This window comes from Acinonyx jubatus, chromosome E1 (assembly GCF_027475565.1).
Source record: "Acinonyx jubatus isolate Ajub_Pintada_27869175 chromosome E1, VMU_Ajub_asm_v1.0, whole genome shotgun sequence".
Classification (NCBI taxonomy): Eukaryota; Metazoa; Chordata; class Mammalia; order Carnivora; family Felidae; genus Acinonyx; species Acinonyx jubatus.
In genome coordinates this window covers 52,950,868-52,969,443 of record NC_069397.1, presented here as the reverse complement: position 1 = coordinate 52,969,443, position 18,576 = coordinate 52,950,868, and the positions used below count along the sequence as shown (strand labels likewise).

The following is an 18,576-nucleotide window of genomic DNA, read 5'->3' as shown; positions in this document are numbered from 1 at the left end:
AGGGAATGCCAGAGAGAAGGCACAGGTTTTTTTGGGGGGGTGGAGGGCACAGCTCTCAACTTCTCAATAACCAAAGAGGCAACCAATTTACAAATGCGTATAAACATACTCCAATATTTCATACAGATGGAAGAAAGGACTTGGCTTCTTTAGAGACACGCTTTGCTAGAAGGCAGCTGGTTAGGGCTGGTGGGGGAGGAGAAGGGGATTAGAGGATTACTAAAGTACACGGGGTGTCTTTTGAAGGTGATGAAGGAGTTCTGAAATTAACTGCGGTGAAGGTTGCCCACACCTGAGAATATACTAAAACCAGTGTATATGGCTGAATTGTATGCTGTGTGAATTATATCTCCATAAAGCTGTTCAAAAAAACAAAAAAAAACAGAAGTTGGGTGTAGAAGAAAAAGATTCCCTTTGAGGCTGGACAGACATGGCTCCAGATTCCAGCTCTGCTACTTACTAGGTCCACGTACAAGGCATTTAACCTCCTTGACGCATCAGCTTCTCCAAGTGAAAATACTTCATGTTTAGTGTTTTTTGAGTAGATTTAAGATACTTTATAAAGCACTTTAAAAGTTCCTGGCATATACATAGTAGTTAGGGTTTTTTTTTATATATATAATTTTAATAATAATAGTTAACAGCTGAAGACGATACAGAACCAGCTACTAGAAATCATCACTGCATATTAAATGCTCGTTCTTTAGAAGAGAAGGTAATTAGTAATGAGAGGAAGCAGACCTCAGAGAGAAAGTAGGGGCACGCAGACCATTAGTGTCAACACCAGAGGAAGGATCACTTGTCTCCAATTTGGAAAATAAGTAGGTAAAAGGGGCTTCTGATAAGAGCTGGATGAGTGGGTTTGGGGTACCAGCAGGGCCTGCGTTTGCTTATCAAAGCCTGGAGGCTGTTTTGGTAGGATCAAGTGAAATGTTCTGGAGAGAAAAGAGGATATAGCTTAGCAGAGCTTAAAATCGAATGGAATTTGGAGCCAGCAGAATACAATATTGTGCCCAAGTTTTGCACTTAACTCTTGATGCAGATTGAATTTGTTTATTTGTCTTCCAGAGAAAGGAAGGGGAGCTAATTTGTGTAATTATTTCATATCTAGAGGAAAAGCAATCATTGATCCAGAGTATGGGTTTCGTTTTGCTTTAATATCACCTCCTGCTTATCTATCCCCTAAGTGTATGGATGTCAAAGGGAAACAGGTTTTGATGAAGGTGCTAAATCCGCCACAAGTTGACAAGTTAGCCTGGCCTGTCTCATGGGTCAGAGACAAAAGACAGTTTATCACAGGGCTAGTGGGAGCCAGTGCATTCTGGTTTTTGCAACAACTCTCTAAGCTACAGTTGCCATAAGGCACTGCAAAGAGGGCCAGCTCATACCTGTGCACACGAGAAGGGTGTGTTACAAGACGGGAACCCTGAGTTTAGGGACCTGAATCTTTTATAATGGACAGTAAGCATGCCTACCCCTCATCCCCGAGGAGGACATTACATCTTCCAAAGCTGTTCACCGTGCAAACATCTTTATAAAGATCAGAGCAAAGGCAGTCGGCATCTTGGCTCACAAGATATACAGAAATGTGAGAGACCCGTGGAAAATCATCTCCCCACACATAACAGCGGTGTGATCTCGAGTCTTAGTTTCTTCATCTGTAAAACGGGGATGATACGTATCTGGCACGTGGTGGGAGAGAAAAAATGAAATATCAGTATAGTCTTTCAAGCCCAGTTCCTGCCACGCTACAGACACTCAAGAAATGTTAGTTACTTTCTCCTGCTGCCTCCCCCTTCAGCTAAAGGACAGTTTAGTGAAGACTTTATTCTGTGCAAATTCCACCACATTGTACCAACTCTCATTAGAATCCATTAAGACAATACCCAGATGAGGGGTGCCTGAGTGACTCAGTTGGTTAAGCCTCCGACTCCGGCTCAGCTCATGATCTCGTGGCTCATGAGTTTGAGCCCTGCATCGGGCTCTGTGCTGACAGTTCGGAGCCTGGAGACCGCTTGGGATTCTGTGTCTCCCTCTCGCTCTGTTCCTCCCCCGCTCATACTCTCTCTCTCTCAGAAATCAATAAAGATTAAAACCATTTTAAAAAAGATAATATCCATATGAAAACTTGTCATCGTTACTTTGTTCCAAGATGGCAGCCTATCTAGCCAATAGAATCTGTGTCTTGATTCCATTAGCGAAGTAGCAAACTTGATCAATTTCAGCCCAAAGATTCACCATGAAACAACTCAAAAGTCCTAAATCCTCCAGTTCAGTGGTTCTCACACTCTGTTGCATGTTTAAGTCACCTGGAGGGCTTTAAAAAATGCCACTGCCTCCAATAGCAATGAAATCATACTCTCTGGGGGCAGGACTCAGGCACCGGCAGTGAAAAAAAATTCTCCAGGTGTTCCAATATGCAGCCAGGGGTAGAGCCGTTGCTCTGGCTCTCACTCAAGCAACTAGAAGAGTTTGCACGTGCTGCTTTGCAATTCTTAAGCTGTTTCACTGGAGTGTAATTGGTCTAACTCTGAAAAGGTCACCAGGCATTTGCCGGTATTTTGCTGAGCCCAGCAGGGAGCAGTGACCAGGGCAGGGGGAGTGGGCACACAGAAGAGCCTGAAAGTGGGGGCTGGGGGAGGGTCCATTCTCAGAGGATAGGGGAGCACCCTATCTTGTGAACTTTAGAATTCCACTGCATCCTGAGAATAGGGCTCCGTATGCCCTGGGCACTCAATAAATGCTTGCAAATGGTCTCCGTCTTCTCGGCTCCACCCGCCAAGCATCAAACATTCTGCACGCACACTTCAGCTGGAAGGTAGCTCTCGTCCTTGCCTTGCTCCCTGGCCGACTAGATTATAGGATTAACTCTTCACCCCCTGGCTGGGCCACGGGGAATTCTCTCTCCTCTCTTTCTTTAGGTATAAACAATCAATGATAAAGATTTTCCCACTTTCTTCTCCCACCTTTCTTTGGAGTTGTTTTTAGATGGTGACTTTTGGGTTTTGGCAGATCCTAAAAGAGAAGCGAAGGCAAGGCCCAGCATCCGGGATGAGCCGGGGCTCCCCTGTGGCCTGCTCGGTGGTCGCGTGACAGTGGCTCTCTGATGCTCTATCCCGGTGGTAAGCAAAGGTGCATGCCAGGTGCACAGAGCCCCCAAAGTCCGAATTTTGCATTTGCTTTGAGCGAGTGTTCAGTCCCCCTCCCCACCCCGCTCATAAACATGTAAAATACTTGGGTAATCCAGACACCCGAAGGTCAAGTGAGCCTAACTTGTCTATATAATTCAGGCTGCCCAGTAAGTTACCTAAAACTCAGGTGAACATGGGCCTTTTGAACCCGGCCTCGGGAAAGCCTGCGGGAGGGAGCCCTTGTTTCCAGAAGGAGGCTGCATTTTCTTCTTGGTTCCTGGCTGGAACGAAAGGCACCAGAGCATTAGGGAAGCTGGGGGATCTCCCTCCCCAGGTATTGAAGCAGGAGCCATGGTCCCCGGCGAGGAGGGCTCTGAAAGCCCCCTGGCCCCAGGGGTTTCCTGAAAAACCAGGCTGCGGGGAGGGAGCCCTGGAGTCTGATGTTGCTGGACATGGACACATAGTTGACGAGGGCGAGCTTCCCTTTATGCCACACGGCCAGGAGGTGGGGGCAGGCTGCAGAAAATAGCCAACTGGGGAAACTGAGTCCCTCCATGACTCATGAGGCTTTTAAACCATAGCTGCTTGGGCAGGGGTATGGGGCCTGAGCAGGAGTTTGGGGAAGGGGCCGTCTTCTCTAGCTGAGCTCAAGAGATGTTAAAACGGGCAAGGTTCGGAACGGCTGCAGCCTTCCACCTGCCTGCCCCTCCTCTGTTTCCAGGCCCCTCTTCCATTATGTGGGGATGATGGCGCAGAAACTGGAGCTTTGTTCTTTCCCTCTTCCTGGGCACCTGCTGCTCCAATCCTACCCACCTGGAGGCTCGCAGGCCTCCATAGTGACATCACAGGCCCGTCGCCGCGGAAACGGGCAATGAGCTCAGGCAGTGGGGGCTTGATGGCTTCAGGCAGGGAAGGAGGCTAGTGGAGACCAAGGAGTCAGGGTTTGGAGCTCCACTCAAGAGGAATTGGAATTGATGCGGGGGGGCAGGCGGGGGGGGGGGGTAAGACTAGAATGTGGCCACAAGCTTCCCAAAACAGGAGCAGCTTTCAGAAGGCACGGATGCCACCGAAAAGCTAAGTTGATTGTCCCTCCCTGCAGGAGCCGCCCCCTGCCTGGTGCCCCGCTGCAGAGCCTGATTGCTCATTCGGAGCGGTTTCTACTTGTAATTTGTTGGCTCAAAGGTCGGAATGGACTTCTTAGGAAGACAGATTTCCTCGTGGCCATTCCTTAGGGACCGAGCTCTCAAAACCAGTTGGGCCAAATTTCAGCCCAATTTGGGCCTGAGGTTCCCGTGGGGGTGGGCGTGGCTCACAAAAAAAAACAGACGAGTTGCAGGGGTGCTGGGCTGTGTGTCCAGAGGGTCAGGTGGGGAAAAAGAGGGACAGGGAGGCCGACGGAGCCCCGGGAGGCAAGGAGACAGGGCACTTTATAAATCACCAGCTCCCTTTTAAAAATGGAGTCTAACCTCCCTCAGCTTTGCTTTTGAATTTATTAGCAGCTTCATTTCCCCAGGTAATAATTCATTATCTCGTTCCCAGCCCGAGAAGCGGTGCCGGCCCAGAAGTGACATTCCCTTCCACACCTTTAAGCGATACTCTTTTAGCTGTGTCATCTTCAGATCACTCTGGGCCTCCACCCCAGGCCCCCGCTGTGTCCGCACAGGCCCCGGCCCGCCTCCTTTGCTGGTGCTCTTTCCACCAGGGCTCTCTCTGGGGCCCAAGCCCCTCTCCATCGGGAAGCCAGCCGGCTGCCGGCAGCGGTGGTGAGATAGAGCCTTGCTGTTGGAACCGGAATTCAGATAACTGCTATTGGCGGGGGGGGGGGGGGGGGGGGGACCGAAGGGAGGGTTGGAGGGGGCCACACGTGTCAGCTTAGCCGGAGGATCTGAAAAAGCTATTTCAATCGCGTCTCCGAGTGGGAAACTGGCAGATGCCCTTCTGTGGAATGAAAGTTTTGCTCTTCCTCTCCGTCTCCTCTGCCAAGGAAGAAAGCTCGACTAACAAGGGATGTGATGATGCTTTTTCATCAGGCAAAAGTCCTTTTTCCTCAAATCCCTTCTCTCTTCACGTTGCAGAAAAGACCCCGTCCTCACGGCCGATATGTCAGGCCGGAAACGAGGATGGGGCTGCGTGTTAGAACCACCTGATGTCCGAGGCCGGACCAGATAAACTCGAAGCCATGGGAGCGGGACCAGACAGCAGGATGGTGAAAGTGCTCAGCTGATCCCAGCCTGGGCCGGGTCTGAGCATCACTGCCCTATAGCCTTATTGCCTAAGCTCCACCCGGGACCTCAGCATCGCTGGGAGTTTGTTAAAAATGCTGGACCCTAGGGGCGCCTGGGTGGCTCAGTCGGTGAAGGGTCCGACTTTGGCTCAGGTCATGATCTCACGGGCCGTAAGTTCGAGCCCCGCTTCGGACTCTGTGCTGACAGCTCAGAGCCTGGAACCTGCTTCGGATTCTGTGTCTCCCTCTCTCTGACCCTCCCCCGTTCATGCTCTGTCTCTCTCTGTCTCAAAAATAAATAAACATTAAAAACTGCTGGACCCAAGCCCCATGCCTGGCCTGATGAAGCAGAATCTGTGTTTTCAGCAAATCCCCAGGGAACAGATGAGTATCTTGCCCCATGGGCATTGAAATCCCTTAGACTTAGAGCCTCGCCGTCCCTCCTCCTGCTCTATCAGCGCTGCTGTGCTGTGCTGTGCTGGGGAGGAGGGGGCAGGGGACGGGTCACAAGTCCCAAGGGTAGGAGAGAAGACAGCCCTTTCTCCAATGTCAGCCGTCACACCGTCGCACCTCCACCTAGCCGAGAAAGGGGGCTGGAGGAAAGCAGGAACCTCAGGCCCCTGCACGCAGAACATGTGCAAATCAGCATCCGGGAGCCCCGCCGGATCAGGGCTGGGGACAGTCTCACAACCCTGCAGGGAAGATTGAGAATGGGTGGTAAGGTTGGGGTCTGCCAGTGCTCCACACACCCCCCACCCTCTCCCAGGCCTGGCTCCTGCAGCCTCTTGGGGCTGAGAGGCCGGCAAAGTGGCAGCCGGTGGGGGCCTACCGGGCAGGCATCTGCGTGCTGAAGGTCAAAATTGCAGCACAGCGTCAAGGCCCTAATGGCTGAGCATTTCCTTCACATTGGCGCACTCTCCTATTAGTGGATGATGCCTGTTTTCTGGGCGCTGGAAGGAAGGGCAGGCTTGGCCGAGAGTGTCTGCCTCCATCAGCTCAGCTGGGGGTCTCAGGACACGGGGCAGTGGGGGGGGGCACTCCTGAGCTCCAGTGAGCTGGCAAGGCCTGAGATCTGGGTCCCTCCCGGGTCCCTCGAGAGCCAGCAGGGAAGATCTGTGACTGAGGGTCTGTCTTGCCTCTACTCTCCACGGTGAGTCCCCTCTGGACCTCTCAGTTGGGGGGCATTCCTACCGTCTCCACAGTAAACATCACACCCCCAAGACCGTTATCTGTCTGTGAGCTACCCCTTCCCGGGCAGTAGCTTCCTCCGCTCTGGGTTCTTCCTGGTCCGGTTTCTATCCCCAAACGGACAAAGCAGGGCACTGAAACTGACACCCAGAGGTCAGAGTTCGAGACCTCAGTTCAGTCACTTACAAGTCACGTGACCTTGGGCAGGTCATGGGCCTTGTCTGAACATCGGTGACTTCGTCTTCAAAAAAATGGGAGGCGTGAGGCCAGCTTTGCTGAGCGGCAATGAAAACAGAACGAACTAAGGGAGCGCTCCTCACGCCGTGGCGGGCACACCGTCGCTGCTCAAATGCACATCCGCTTATCAATGTGTGCAGAGTCTGAGCCGTTAGCGTAGGCCAGGGGTCCGCGAGTGGGTCCCCTGACCATCGGTATCGCCAGGCCCTGCCCGGGACCCACAGAAGCAGACATGCCGGATGGGGTCAGCAACCGGGGTTCAGCAAACACTGCTGATTCTGCTGCCGGCTCAAGCGTGAGGCCCCCGGTGTGACCAGAAAATGCTGTGGCTAATAAGCCATGAGTCACTGTGTGCTACCTTCAAAGTCATGTTGATTTGGAAGGGAAAGGATGTGTATTAGAATTCTCCAGAGAAATCGAATCAATAGGAGAGAGAGGTAGATGAAGGGGGGGGGGATGGTGAAGAGAGAGAAAGAGAGAGAGAGAGATGATAGACGGATGGATAGATAGATAATTGATAGATGATAGATAGACAGATAGATATAGATAGATAGATAGATAGATAGATAGATAGATAGATAGTACATGGAGATAAATAGACTTATTATAAGCAGTTGGCTCACATGATCATGGAGGCTGACGATGGGACTTCCCATGATGTGCCGTTGGGAAGCTGGAGCCCAGCAAGGCCTAGACCAGAGGGCTGCTGGTGTGGATCCCAGTCCGAGTGGAAGCCCTTCAAGCCAGGAACGCTGAGAGCGGGAGACGACTGATGTCCCGGCTCCGCAGTCAGGCAGAGACTGCATTCAACCTGCCTCTGCCCTTCTGAGCTACCCGGTCCCTCAACGGGTTAGGTGAGGCCCACCCACGCTGGGGGGGGGGGGAGGGGGGGGAGGGCCATCTGCCCCACTGGGTCCCCCAGTTCAAATGCTAATCTCGTCCCCAACCGCCCTCGCAGACACACCCAGAAATAAGGTCCCCCGGGCCAGTCAAGCTGACACATAAAATTAACCCCAAACCAATAGTAAGAATAGCTTGCACATCCATGGCTTGTGCTATGCATGAGGCTCTCTGAATCCTCACTACCACGCCGAGTATTGGGCACTGACAGTATCCTCCCTGCATAGAGGAGGGACATGAGACTCACAGAGGCAAGTGGGTGGGCTCTGAACCCAAGCACTCTGGCTCCAGAGGCTTTGGCCCATGCTTCCTGGTGACACATAGAGGATGTTGGTGGGGGAGAGCCGAGGGAGGGGCCTGGGAGCAGGGGTGATGATGCTGGAGGAGGAGGGAGCAAGCTGTGTCTCATAACAGAGCTGGATCAAGGACCAGTGTCCGGCTTTCAGTTCCCAGCCCAGAGCCTCTTTCCTCGCACTGACTGCTGTCTTATTCTGATGCCCCAGATGTGGAAGCCACATGTGGGCAGATGCACTCAGGGCCTGCTTGGCCATGCAGTGGCTTCCAGCCATCGCAGCAGGCAGGACCCTTGGAATCCGAGAGGTCAACGGTCGGAACATGGAGTGAGCACAGACGGAGGAGAGGGCAGACAAGGCGTCCTAGGGAAGCCTGTTTTGGGGAATTATCCAAGTGCCTAAGTTCTGTATTATACTCCCATGGCTTCTCGTACTTTGATCATAGCCTTTATCACAAGTGCAAATCAAAGGTATATTGTGTTGTGATTTGCTCGTACTCTGTGCGGCCCGCTAGACCATAGGTCCATGGATGGGCACAAGGGCCGTTATCTGTCCTGACACGTGTAATCCCAAACACGGCACGGTGCTTGGAGCATGGCAGACAGCCATTGCTGGGTGAACGAGTGAGTGACCACGAGCATGCTTGCCCCCTTGCCCCGTAATTATTGACTTCCACATCTGTTGTCCTTCTAGACCGAAACCCCCATGAGCAAACGGTCTCATTCAGCTCTGTGCACGTGGTCCCCAGAACAACGTGCACACAGTGCCTGGAACAATGGCCGGCTTTCTCTGCACTTTTGGAGTCACACCCAGTCAGATTCTAAAGTCCAGTGGGTCCCGCCATTGATAATATCATCATCCTTGCACAGTGAAGGAGAGAATGCTGAACCAGGAGTCTCTAAAACACTGGACTGGATTGTCTCAAGGTTCCTTTGTCCTGACGCATTTGCAGATTCCAACTCCTTGAGGGTAGGACCCAGCATCTTGCTTCCCGAGTCCCGGGACTGAGCAGGGGACAGGGTTCAGGCCTCCTGAAGCAGCTTAACGCAGTGCGGGGGCCGAGGCTTCCAGGTAACAGCTGCTGTGAAAGGGCTCTACTTAACCCTCTTTTTTTGCAAAACTAAGATTGTGAGTCAACCTTCAATTAACCTCTTCTCCCAGATTCCATGCGATGCAAAAGGTTTTATTCTAAAGGCAGGGAGGCTATTTTAAGATTACGTTTATTATCGTATTGATACAAACCAGAATAGGTCAGCTCTCTTCCTGCGGCCCAGAAACACATCGTCATAGTGGCCAACTGGATGTAAAATGCCATGCTGCAGGGGAGATCTGTCCCTGGACGTGCTCGTCCCCAGCCTCCCCGGCCCCTCCCTTCCTCGTCCACCAGGAGGCATCAGTATTTTGCTTAGAGGTCCTATTAAAACGATGAACCACCCCCCCTTCTCTCTTCTCTTCCAGGGCTCCCGACATTTCCGACCTAACCCACAAACTGTCTTTGGTAAGGCAAAATGGTGCGTTCGCACACAGAGGGACAGACAGCAAGGCCTAGGGAAGTCTATTTTGGGAAACTATTAAGCTCATATACCAACCTTATTTTTATCCCAAATTTATTTTTTCATGAGCTGATAGATCAGTTGGCTCTGTTCAGGGCACCTGGCAGGAAAAGGGAGTCGGCGGAGGATGGGTAAGACCCAAGCGAGGTGATGTGGATGGCCCAGGGCAGGTCACAGTGCTAAGGGCTTCTGCTCCTCCGAGGACACGTCATGGAGATATTGATTTGCTTTGGTCTGTGCCCTCTTTATATTAATGAAGTAGCAACTTTGATATGCTCTGAAATGTTCTAGATATACATTCATCGACTGGGGACTGTGAGAGCCACCATTTCTCATTCAAGTAGTGAAGGTATTAACGGACGATGAGGAGAGTGAGGAGGGGAATTGATGGGGGGGGTGGATAAATAATTTATGATACATCCGCGAAGGAATATTACACAGCCATCTAGAACCTATATATGCAAAGAATATTTAATGACCTGGAAAATGCTCACAATACAACATTCAATAAGAAAAAATAGGACTTGGAATTGCATATTGAGTATAAGCCACATAATATATGTTGAGACAGGAAAGAAATATACATCGTGTTTCCTTCTACACATGTCTGGATTGTCCACATTCCTGCCAATGTGCCTTTATCCCATCTAGTTTTTTTTTTTTAATTTTTTAACGTTTATTTTTGAGAAAGAGAGAGAGAGCACAAGCGGGGGCGGGGGAGGGGCAGAGAGAGAAACACACACAGAATCTGAAGCAGGCTCCAGGCTCTGAGCTGTCTGCACAGAGCCCGACGCGGGGCTTGAGCTCACGAGCCGTGAGATCATGACCTGAGCCGAAGTCGGACGCTTCACCGACTGAGCCACCCAGGCGCCCCTATCCTGTCTGGTTTTCAATGTTTCCTTATTTCAAAACATTTTGAAAGTACAAAATAAACCATCCTCCATGTAGAAATAAATTCTGATTATGCAAAAAACTAAATTCAAATTATATAGAAATGAAAGTTGTTCCCTGCCATAACCATTCTTAATCCCTTGGTATAGAGTCTCCAGAGCTGTGTGTATAATGTATATGTAGACCATCTTCACACCCGTGCTTATATGCATACACATGGTATACCTGTACAGATATGTGTATAGATATTGCATGTATTATATATAAACCTATACAGATATGTGTGTGTATGCATGTGAATTTTAGCACTTAAAGGAAAGTAATGAGATAAAATTATACATATACCTGTTATTATTCAGATTCTTTGTGGGGACACCAGGCTGCTTTTCATATTAAAAATGCTTTTCTTGGGCGCCTGGGTGGCTCAGTCGGTTGAGCGTCCGACTTCAGCTCAGGTCATGATCTCACGGTCCGTGAGTTCCAGCCCTGCTTCGGCCTCTGTGCTGATGGCGCGGAGCCTGGAGCCTGCTTCGGGGTCTCTGTTTCCCTCTCTCTCTGCCCCTCCCCCACTCATGCTCTGTCTCTCTCTCTCTCTCTCTCCCTGTGTCAAAAATAAATAAACATTAAAAAAAATTAAAAATAAAATAAAAAATAAAACGCTTTTCTTTTTTCCCTGAACACACAGGCAATTCACGTTCAGTGTAGAGCGCTGAACCTGCCTTTTCTCCTCGGCTCTCAGCTCTGGGCGCCGCAGTCCTGCACGTGCCTGAACCATCCACTCCAGGGCTATTTTTTCTGGTTGAGGAAGCAAGGTACACACAGGCCAGAGAATGAGTGACCCTGGAAACCCTCGACCAACCCCACCCTCCGTGGGGATGGCTGGGGCATGTTCTAGTCCATTGCTCCTGAACCTTCAGGGGGGAGACAGAACCTGGGCACCCAGGCAAGTAGCCGGAAGCCTGGGCCTTTGTATTTTTCTACCAAGTCCCCCAGGGGAGTCCCTGTTATGGACTGACTTGTGTCCCCCCCCCCCCCCCCCCCCACCAAATGCATACATTGAAGCCCTAATCCCCACTGTGACTGCTTTTGGAGATACGGGTCTTTAGGTAGATAATTAAGGTCAAAGGAGATCATATTTTCTCTTCTCAGAGGGAGGCCCAGAGTGAGAGGAGAGTGTGATATAGGAAGCAGAGGTCGGAGGCCTGAAGGGGCCATGAGCAGGAACACCGCAAGGCCCCCAGAAGCTGGAAGAAGCAGGGAGCGGATTCTTCCCTGGAGGCTCCAATAGGCACGCCCTCCTGTGGACACCTTGATTTTAGCCCCATTTTGGACGCCTGATCTCCAAAGCGATGAAAGGTCTGTGTCGTGTTTCAGCCATTGAGGTGGTGGTGCTGTAGAGGGGATTCAAACGCCTTATCTCAGGGCCAGCTTTTGGGGGAGCCCATCCCAAGACCCGGAATTCCGGCTACTTACTTGCCTTTTGTTCCCTTTGGCGTCTCCACCATGCCTGGCCTCCCCCAGTGGGAGCTTTTCTACGGATTTTACTTATATAATCAGAAAAACATGCTTCTTCTTTAAACAAGGAAGCAGAACGGTGATGCCGTGGGGCGAAGGATACCAGCTGAATACCTACTCCTGCTAGGCCCTGTATGTCACTGAGAAGAGCCAAGACTTCTGCCCTCTTAGAGCTGCCGTTCCAGCAATTCTGGTTGGGGGAGGCATTGAGTAAAATACCTCAGAGAGGGCGCCTGGGTGGCTGGGTGACTAAGCGCCCGACTCTTGATTTCGGCTCACAGTTCGTAAGATCGAGCCCCGCGTTGTGCTCTGCATGGACAGCAAGGAATCTGCTCGGAATTCCCTCTCTCCCTCTCTCTCTGTCCCTCCCCTGCTTGCGCACGCATGCTTCCTCTCTCTTTCTCAAAATACGCAAGTAAACTTAACAAAAAGAACCCGCCTGAGAAATAAGTAAATCCTGTAGCACATCAGAGGTGATACATGCAAAGAACAGAAGCAAAAATGCAGCAAAGGAGGGAGATCGGGAGGGTGCGGGTGGGGCCGAGGGGCCAACCCCATGTGCTCAGGGTCTGCCTCATTTGTTTACAGTTTAATAATCTCTCTTTTTTTTAAGTTTATTTATTTTGAGAGAGAGAGTGCACACAAGCAGGGGAGAGGCAGAGAGAGAGGGAGACAGAGAATCCCAAGCAGGCTCCGCGCTCAGCACGGAGTTGACTCAGGCATCCACCTCACAGATCGTGAGATCGTGACCTGAGCCCAAACCAAGAGTCAGACGCTTAACCGAATGAGCCAGCCCGACGCCCCAAACTCAATAATCTCTTATTTCACACGTGCTCCTTGTCAGGCTCTAAGTACATTACAAATATTAAGTCATTTAATCCTTAATGTAACCCTACGAGTAAATGCCCATATTGTCCCCATTATGCAGATGAGACAACCGGTGTGCAGAGAGGCAAAGTACCATTTACAGCATCAGATGGCCAGCAAGTGGCAGAAAAGGGACTTGAGCCCGGGCAGCCCAGCTCCAGTCTGTGTTCTCACCCCCTGCGTGATGCTGCCTGATGTTCAAGGACCAACTTTAAGGCAGTAAGGAGTCAGCCACGCAAGTCTTTGTGGGAAAAGGAAAAGGCGTGGCCAACACAAAGGCCCTGTGGCAGAAGCCAACCTGGGTTTTTCGGCCACATTGGCAAGGCAGCCAGTGTGGCTGGCAGGGATGAGCGGGGGGGGGGGTCACTCAGGCCACACGCCCGGGGCCTAGAGGCCCTTTCTCCCTCCGTGGAAAGGGTCGGGGGGGGGGGGTTGCTCCTCGGGGTTTTGAGCACTGGGAGGCTTTCTCTGGCTGGTAAGAGTGGGCCACCAGGGGCAGGGGCGGGACAGGAAGACCGGCCGGGGATGGTGGTGGCCCAGCCAGAGTGGCAGCCGTGGGGACACAGAGGGAGAGCGGTGGGGCCCTGGAAAACGTGAAGCGGGGCCGACAGGATTATCTGAGGCGTGGGATGCGAAACGTGGGGGGAGAGGGAAGCATCCGCGGTGGCTCAGAGCCGCGGCCCGAGGAGCTCACCGGAAGAAAGGCCTTGCACTCTGCCAAGATGCCGGGGGTGGGGGGGTGTTTTTTCTTTCCCACAAGTGTGGCAGTTCCCCGTGAGGATGAAGCCTGAGCATAACAAGTCAGGATAATAATAACTGTCTGCTACGGAGGTGTCACAGCCAAGGGGGGAGGGCTCTCAGAGGAGCGGGTGGTGGAAATAAGCTTGGCGCTTTCCACATCCAGCTCAGCGGCAGGCCCTCGAGCACATCCAGGGGGGGCATCAGAGAACCCAGAGGGCTCAAGGCCAACACTCAAGTTGGCGTCATGAAAGTCAGCGTCAGGAGTTGGAAGGAATCGCCTCCTTAACTGCGCCCCGGGAGGGAGGTGAGCCAGCGGCCGCCGTAGGACCCCAACCTCGACCCAGCCTCCACGCGTGGGCCACATCTGGCCTCTGTCCATGAAGCATCCGTGTGACCGAATGCAAATTGTTCCCACCGTCAAGCCTCTCAGCTGCTACTGTCGTGAGATGGGGCGGGAACCGTCACAGATTTTTAATTGGTTACCCGGGAACCATCGGGGCATCCTATTTCTTTGCAAGGGGGCGGGAACGAGGAGCCATCTCCCAAGCAGAAGAGCCTCTTTGCGCCAAAGACACTTAAGGCCCCCCTCCCATCCCCACCAAGCTCCGAGGATTCAGACGGTGGCAGCGAAAACACAGCCAGGGAAGCCAGGCCAAAATAGGACAAAAATAGGACGCTCAGGGTAGAGAGACAGAGAGCTGTAGGGTCTCACTGTCACTGCCAACGTTTCCAGAACATACGGCGGGGAGGCAGAGCCTGTCCAGGAAATTAATCCCCGAAGGAGAGGAGTACACACGGATTAGACGCTCCTTGGGCGCGTAACAGCGAACAAGGACCTAGTGACGGCGGCCTCTGAGCAGGAGCGGGGGCCCAGTTCAGACTGTGGGCAATCGAGTAACACGGGGGCTCAGAGGAAGGCTCGCCCGGCCTGCCCCACATAGCCCCCCTCCCTGGCTGCGGTTACCCAAATGAGTCTAGAAAGGAAACTTTCCGTGAGCACTGTGAAATCCGCGATTGCCACAGTCTGAATTTGTCCCCCCCCAAATTCTTACGTTGAACTCTAACCCCCAAGGTGACAGTATTAGGATGGGGGGGGCCTTTGGAGGTGATTAGGTCATGAGGGGGGAGCCTCATGAATGCCATAGCGTCCTTAGAAAAGCCCTCGGAGACCTCCCCCCTTCTACTGCATGAGCACGCAAGGAGCGGCCTGGGACTCAGGAAAGGGTGCTCACCCAACCGTGCTCCAGATTTCCAGGCTCCAGAACCGTGAGGGACATGTGTCTGTCGTTCCTGAGCTGCCGGGTCTGTGGCACTTTTTTACAGCAGCCTGAACGGACGAAAGACAGCGGTCCTCAACCATTGCTTTTGTCAGTGCGTGGAACCCGGGGTCAAAGGGCCCCGCTACCAATGATAACCATTCCTTCCAGTGGGTCCCTCGATGGGTATTTGCTTAACGCCTCCCCGCGTCCCAAATGCAGCACACGAAGCGCACGCTGGTGAGATGTGAGGTGTGGCGCTTTCCTCGACGAGGCTTACACCTCTGGCAGCCTCAAGGGACCACTGTTACAATTCGAGTCGAGGTGCCTGCGTCCGGAGGGCCAGCCCTGGATGAGCAACCACCTCTGACAGAGGAACCTCAGTGTTCCTCTGGGAACACTGACGTGTTGTCCGGGGCCATCCCTGCCTGGCTTCCTCCTGGAGCAGGAATTCTCTTCTTCCCCTGCAGTAGGGGCTGGGCAGAGGCGGGAGAAGCACTTTCCCAGCTCTCGGCTGGATCCGGCTCCTAATCTCTGGCTCTTCCCTGTTCCTGCCTGTGAGGACAGTGTGTGTTGGGAGGAGGGGGGGGGCATCTCGAAAGCTTTTTGTTTATCAGTCAATCTGTGAACAAATGTCTATATGTGGTTTGCTTTGTGCCGGGCCTGTGCTATGCACTGGCATGTAATAGGCTCTCAATAAATATTTGTGGGCCTTCAGGAATATAAACCTTACGAGCCTACCTGGGCCGAAAGCCAGCTCCCATCTCAGTATTTCCAGACATCTTCCCTGGAAGCCGTATGCCAGGAGAGAGGGCAGTGGCCATGGGCTTGGGTGCCTAGGGCAGGGAGGGATGGGGGGACCTGGGTTCTCTGCATGATGTCCCCATGCACTGGGCATTTGCGGGGACTGCTGTGGCAATGATGTCCCGCCCTGTTAGCTTCCCGTTCCTCGGGGGAAAAGCACTCCAGCCAAGGGCCTTGGTAAATACAACCCCCTAACCTCACCCTTCACTCCCGAGCCCGGTTCCTTCTCTCCAATACTCAGGCCAGTCTGCTAAGGTGAACTTGATCTGCATTTCTGACCCGCCCGTCATATGCGCCCCAAGTCTCCTGCATTGGAAGTGATGGATCGCATTCTCCCAGACAGGTGCCCACATCTGGGCAGACCTGTATACTCGCAGTCACGCGCGGTTATAAATATCTATAGAGTGCAATACCAAATAATTGTGGGGCATATTTCACCCTGCCTGTTGAACACATTGCAAGAAAGGAATTGATCCCTGCTGTTTCATTTATTAGATGGTGTAATACCACAAAAATCGTTTCCACAATATCCCAAACTAAATCATTTATTCTTGACAAAAATCCAATAAAGAGCTCAATCCTTCTCCATAGGCAGATAAAGCACAGATTAATGGGGCTGCCTAGATCAAAAAATGCTGGGAAAATGAAAGGCAGATAGAGAGAAGGCCCCTTCCTCCTCCTCACTTCCCCAAGGCTGCCTGGGCTCAGGGTTTTATTACAAAAAGCCGCCTAAGTATTACAGGCTAATCCGTAAATCCCAGCCTAGTAAAATATGTGACGGATTTGTAAATTGTGCCCTTTACAAATCTGATTGAACTTTTTTTTTTCTTTGTTGGGAGTTTTGCCTTTCTCCTCCTTCCCTTCTCCTCACCCCTCACCTCTCCCGGCCCCCGGCAGCGCACGCCCTGCCTCGGTGCGGCGTGGGACCCTGGTTCTGCCTGTCCACGCGCCCGGCTCCCTCCGGGACCCCGCTCTGACCTGACTCAGGGAGGGTAGAGGCTGTTGGGGTACAAGAGGCTGAGAAAACCATCAGCCTCTTCTTGTCTCCCGTCTACAGGGAAATCAGATTCAGGTGGGGTCAAGGCCAGGGTCAGGCGTGGCAGTGATCAGGGGCTTGGGGCACCCTCGCCGCCGAGCGTGGACAGGGCGAGGGACCACAGGAGCGCGGCTATGCAACGTCTCCGGTGGAGAAAGAGGGGGATCAAACTGGCGAACCTCAGAGCCACAGACGAGCGGGCTGGATTTTATCGTGTCCGTGGACTTGGAAACCCCCGTAGCAGGTGAGCCTCCAAGGTGTGCCCATCCCATACCCTCCTCTTTGTGCACCACATCTAAGGGGACCCACATCTCAGCTTGCCTGGGACTGAGCGGGCTCGCAGACACCGGGATTTCAGTGCAAAAACCAAACGAATCCCCGGCCAACGGGGAAGAGCTATCTGATCTGCTTCCTCTGGCCTGTCTGCGCTGGGAGAAGCACTATATCGCTCAGGCCGGTTTTTCATTTTCTCTGCCTTAAACCAAGGGAAGTCCCTTGCAGGGCGGGGGTCCGGGATCCGTCGCTTGCTCCCTGTGGACATTGGCAAACACACAGCCTTTCTCAGCCTCAGTTTCCCCGTATGAAAAACCGGGGTAGAAATACCTACTCCACGAACGGCCGTGCGCATGAAAAGAGGTAAGAGGAGCGCTGAACAGGTGCCTGGCACAGAGTAAGCACCCGGCCACCTCGCCGTCAGCATTGTCGTCCCCACCCTCGCTTGAAAACATGTCCTTAAGGAAGGTCGTGAGAAGAGTAAGAGAGTGGGGAAAGGTCCTCCTGGGAGCCAGAGAAATGGCACCCTTCCCTCACCCGCAACGCGAGCCTGGCTGAGCCCAGATGTGTCTTGAAAGGAGACGTTAATGCAGGCAGCTGGGAAGCAGATTGTGGGCTGGGGACCAGGGCTCAGCCTGGCACGGTGCCTTGCCTGGTTTCTGGTCCTGTGGGGCCACACCCCAGCACCCCCGGGGAAAGTGACGGTTTCTGCTCCCTAAAGATTTCCAGAGTCAGAGGAAAGAGGGGGATGAGCTGGTCCAGCCTGGAAACAGGGCTGGACAGAAAGAAGGAGAGGGGGTGGGCTCCCGGCAGGGGTGGGGGCGATGGTCTAGAATGGCTCTGTGCAGGCTCACAGAACAGTGTGAGGAAACAGGAACAGAACCAGAGCCCTGCCCCCCACCCTGCTGCATCCCTGCTCATTTCCATCCCTGTCCCTGGATGCAGCTGTTCCTCCAATTGCGGACTGATGGCTGACGGGAAGTTCTCTCTGCTGCTCCATGGCCATCCTTTCAAAGCAGAAGGGTGCCCTTGGAGCGAGAGATAGAAGGCCGCCCCCAGCCGCTGGCCCCTGCCCATCTGGTTCCTTTACCAGGTGGCCTGAGCATAATGACTTCAAGGACACTGTATCCCGTCTGAGTCCTAGAATGGACTCCTGCAGTTCCCGGGATGCACAAGAAAACAGAGATGGGGGGGGGGGGCAGGCAGGGTTAGGCACTCAGAGCAGATGACAACCTCCTGGCCGGCCCCACGAGAACCACGGCAGATCCAGGCTCTTTGGGGAACAGAAAGTAAGGGCAGGGGCCGCCAGGAGGCAGGTGATGCAGGCAGCTGGAGAGCACATTGTGGATAAGACATTTGCTTTCCAAGAACATTTAGAAAAAGTGGGGTTCCCATCTGCTGGCTTTCCAGAAGCCAGAGGGTGGACCACGTGACCGCAGTCTGCTCCCACAGGGCCGAGAGGCCCCCCTTCTCTGTCCCTGGGAAAAGCCAGCCTGCGCCTCTCCACCTTCCTCATTAACCTTCATCCCTCCGGCTCCCGCTGAGGGCTAATCCTGTTTCCTGAATTCCAAGTATTTAGCCTGGCAACCCAGAGAGCCACTCAGCCTCACCTTTCCCAGGCCCCAGCTCAGCTGGCAAGGCTCAGAAGACGGCCTCCCGCAGCCGCC

General features: G+C 52.9%; 1 long non-coding RNA gene across 3 annotated transcripts; it reads right to left on the bottom strand.

Moving 5' to 3' along the window:
* Positions 1-1,514: 1,514 nt before the first annotated feature.
* On the bottom strand, positions 1,515-3,955 carry LOC113596068 (uncharacterized). 3 transcript variants are annotated; one of them, XR_003416762.2, is made up of 4 exons: positions 3,828-3,955; positions 3,308-3,408; positions 2,967-3,015; positions 1,515-1,682 (listed from the first exon to the last, which is right to left on the bottom strand). It is a non-coding gene; the product is annotated as an uncharacterized LOC113596068 (long non-coding RNA). The 3 variants fall into 3 exon arrangements; XR_008294063.1 differs by having other exon boundaries at positions 2,967-3,408; XR_008294064.1 differs by lacking the exon at positions 2,967-3,015.
* Between the last annotated feature and the right edge of the window lie 14,621 nt (positions 3,956-18,576).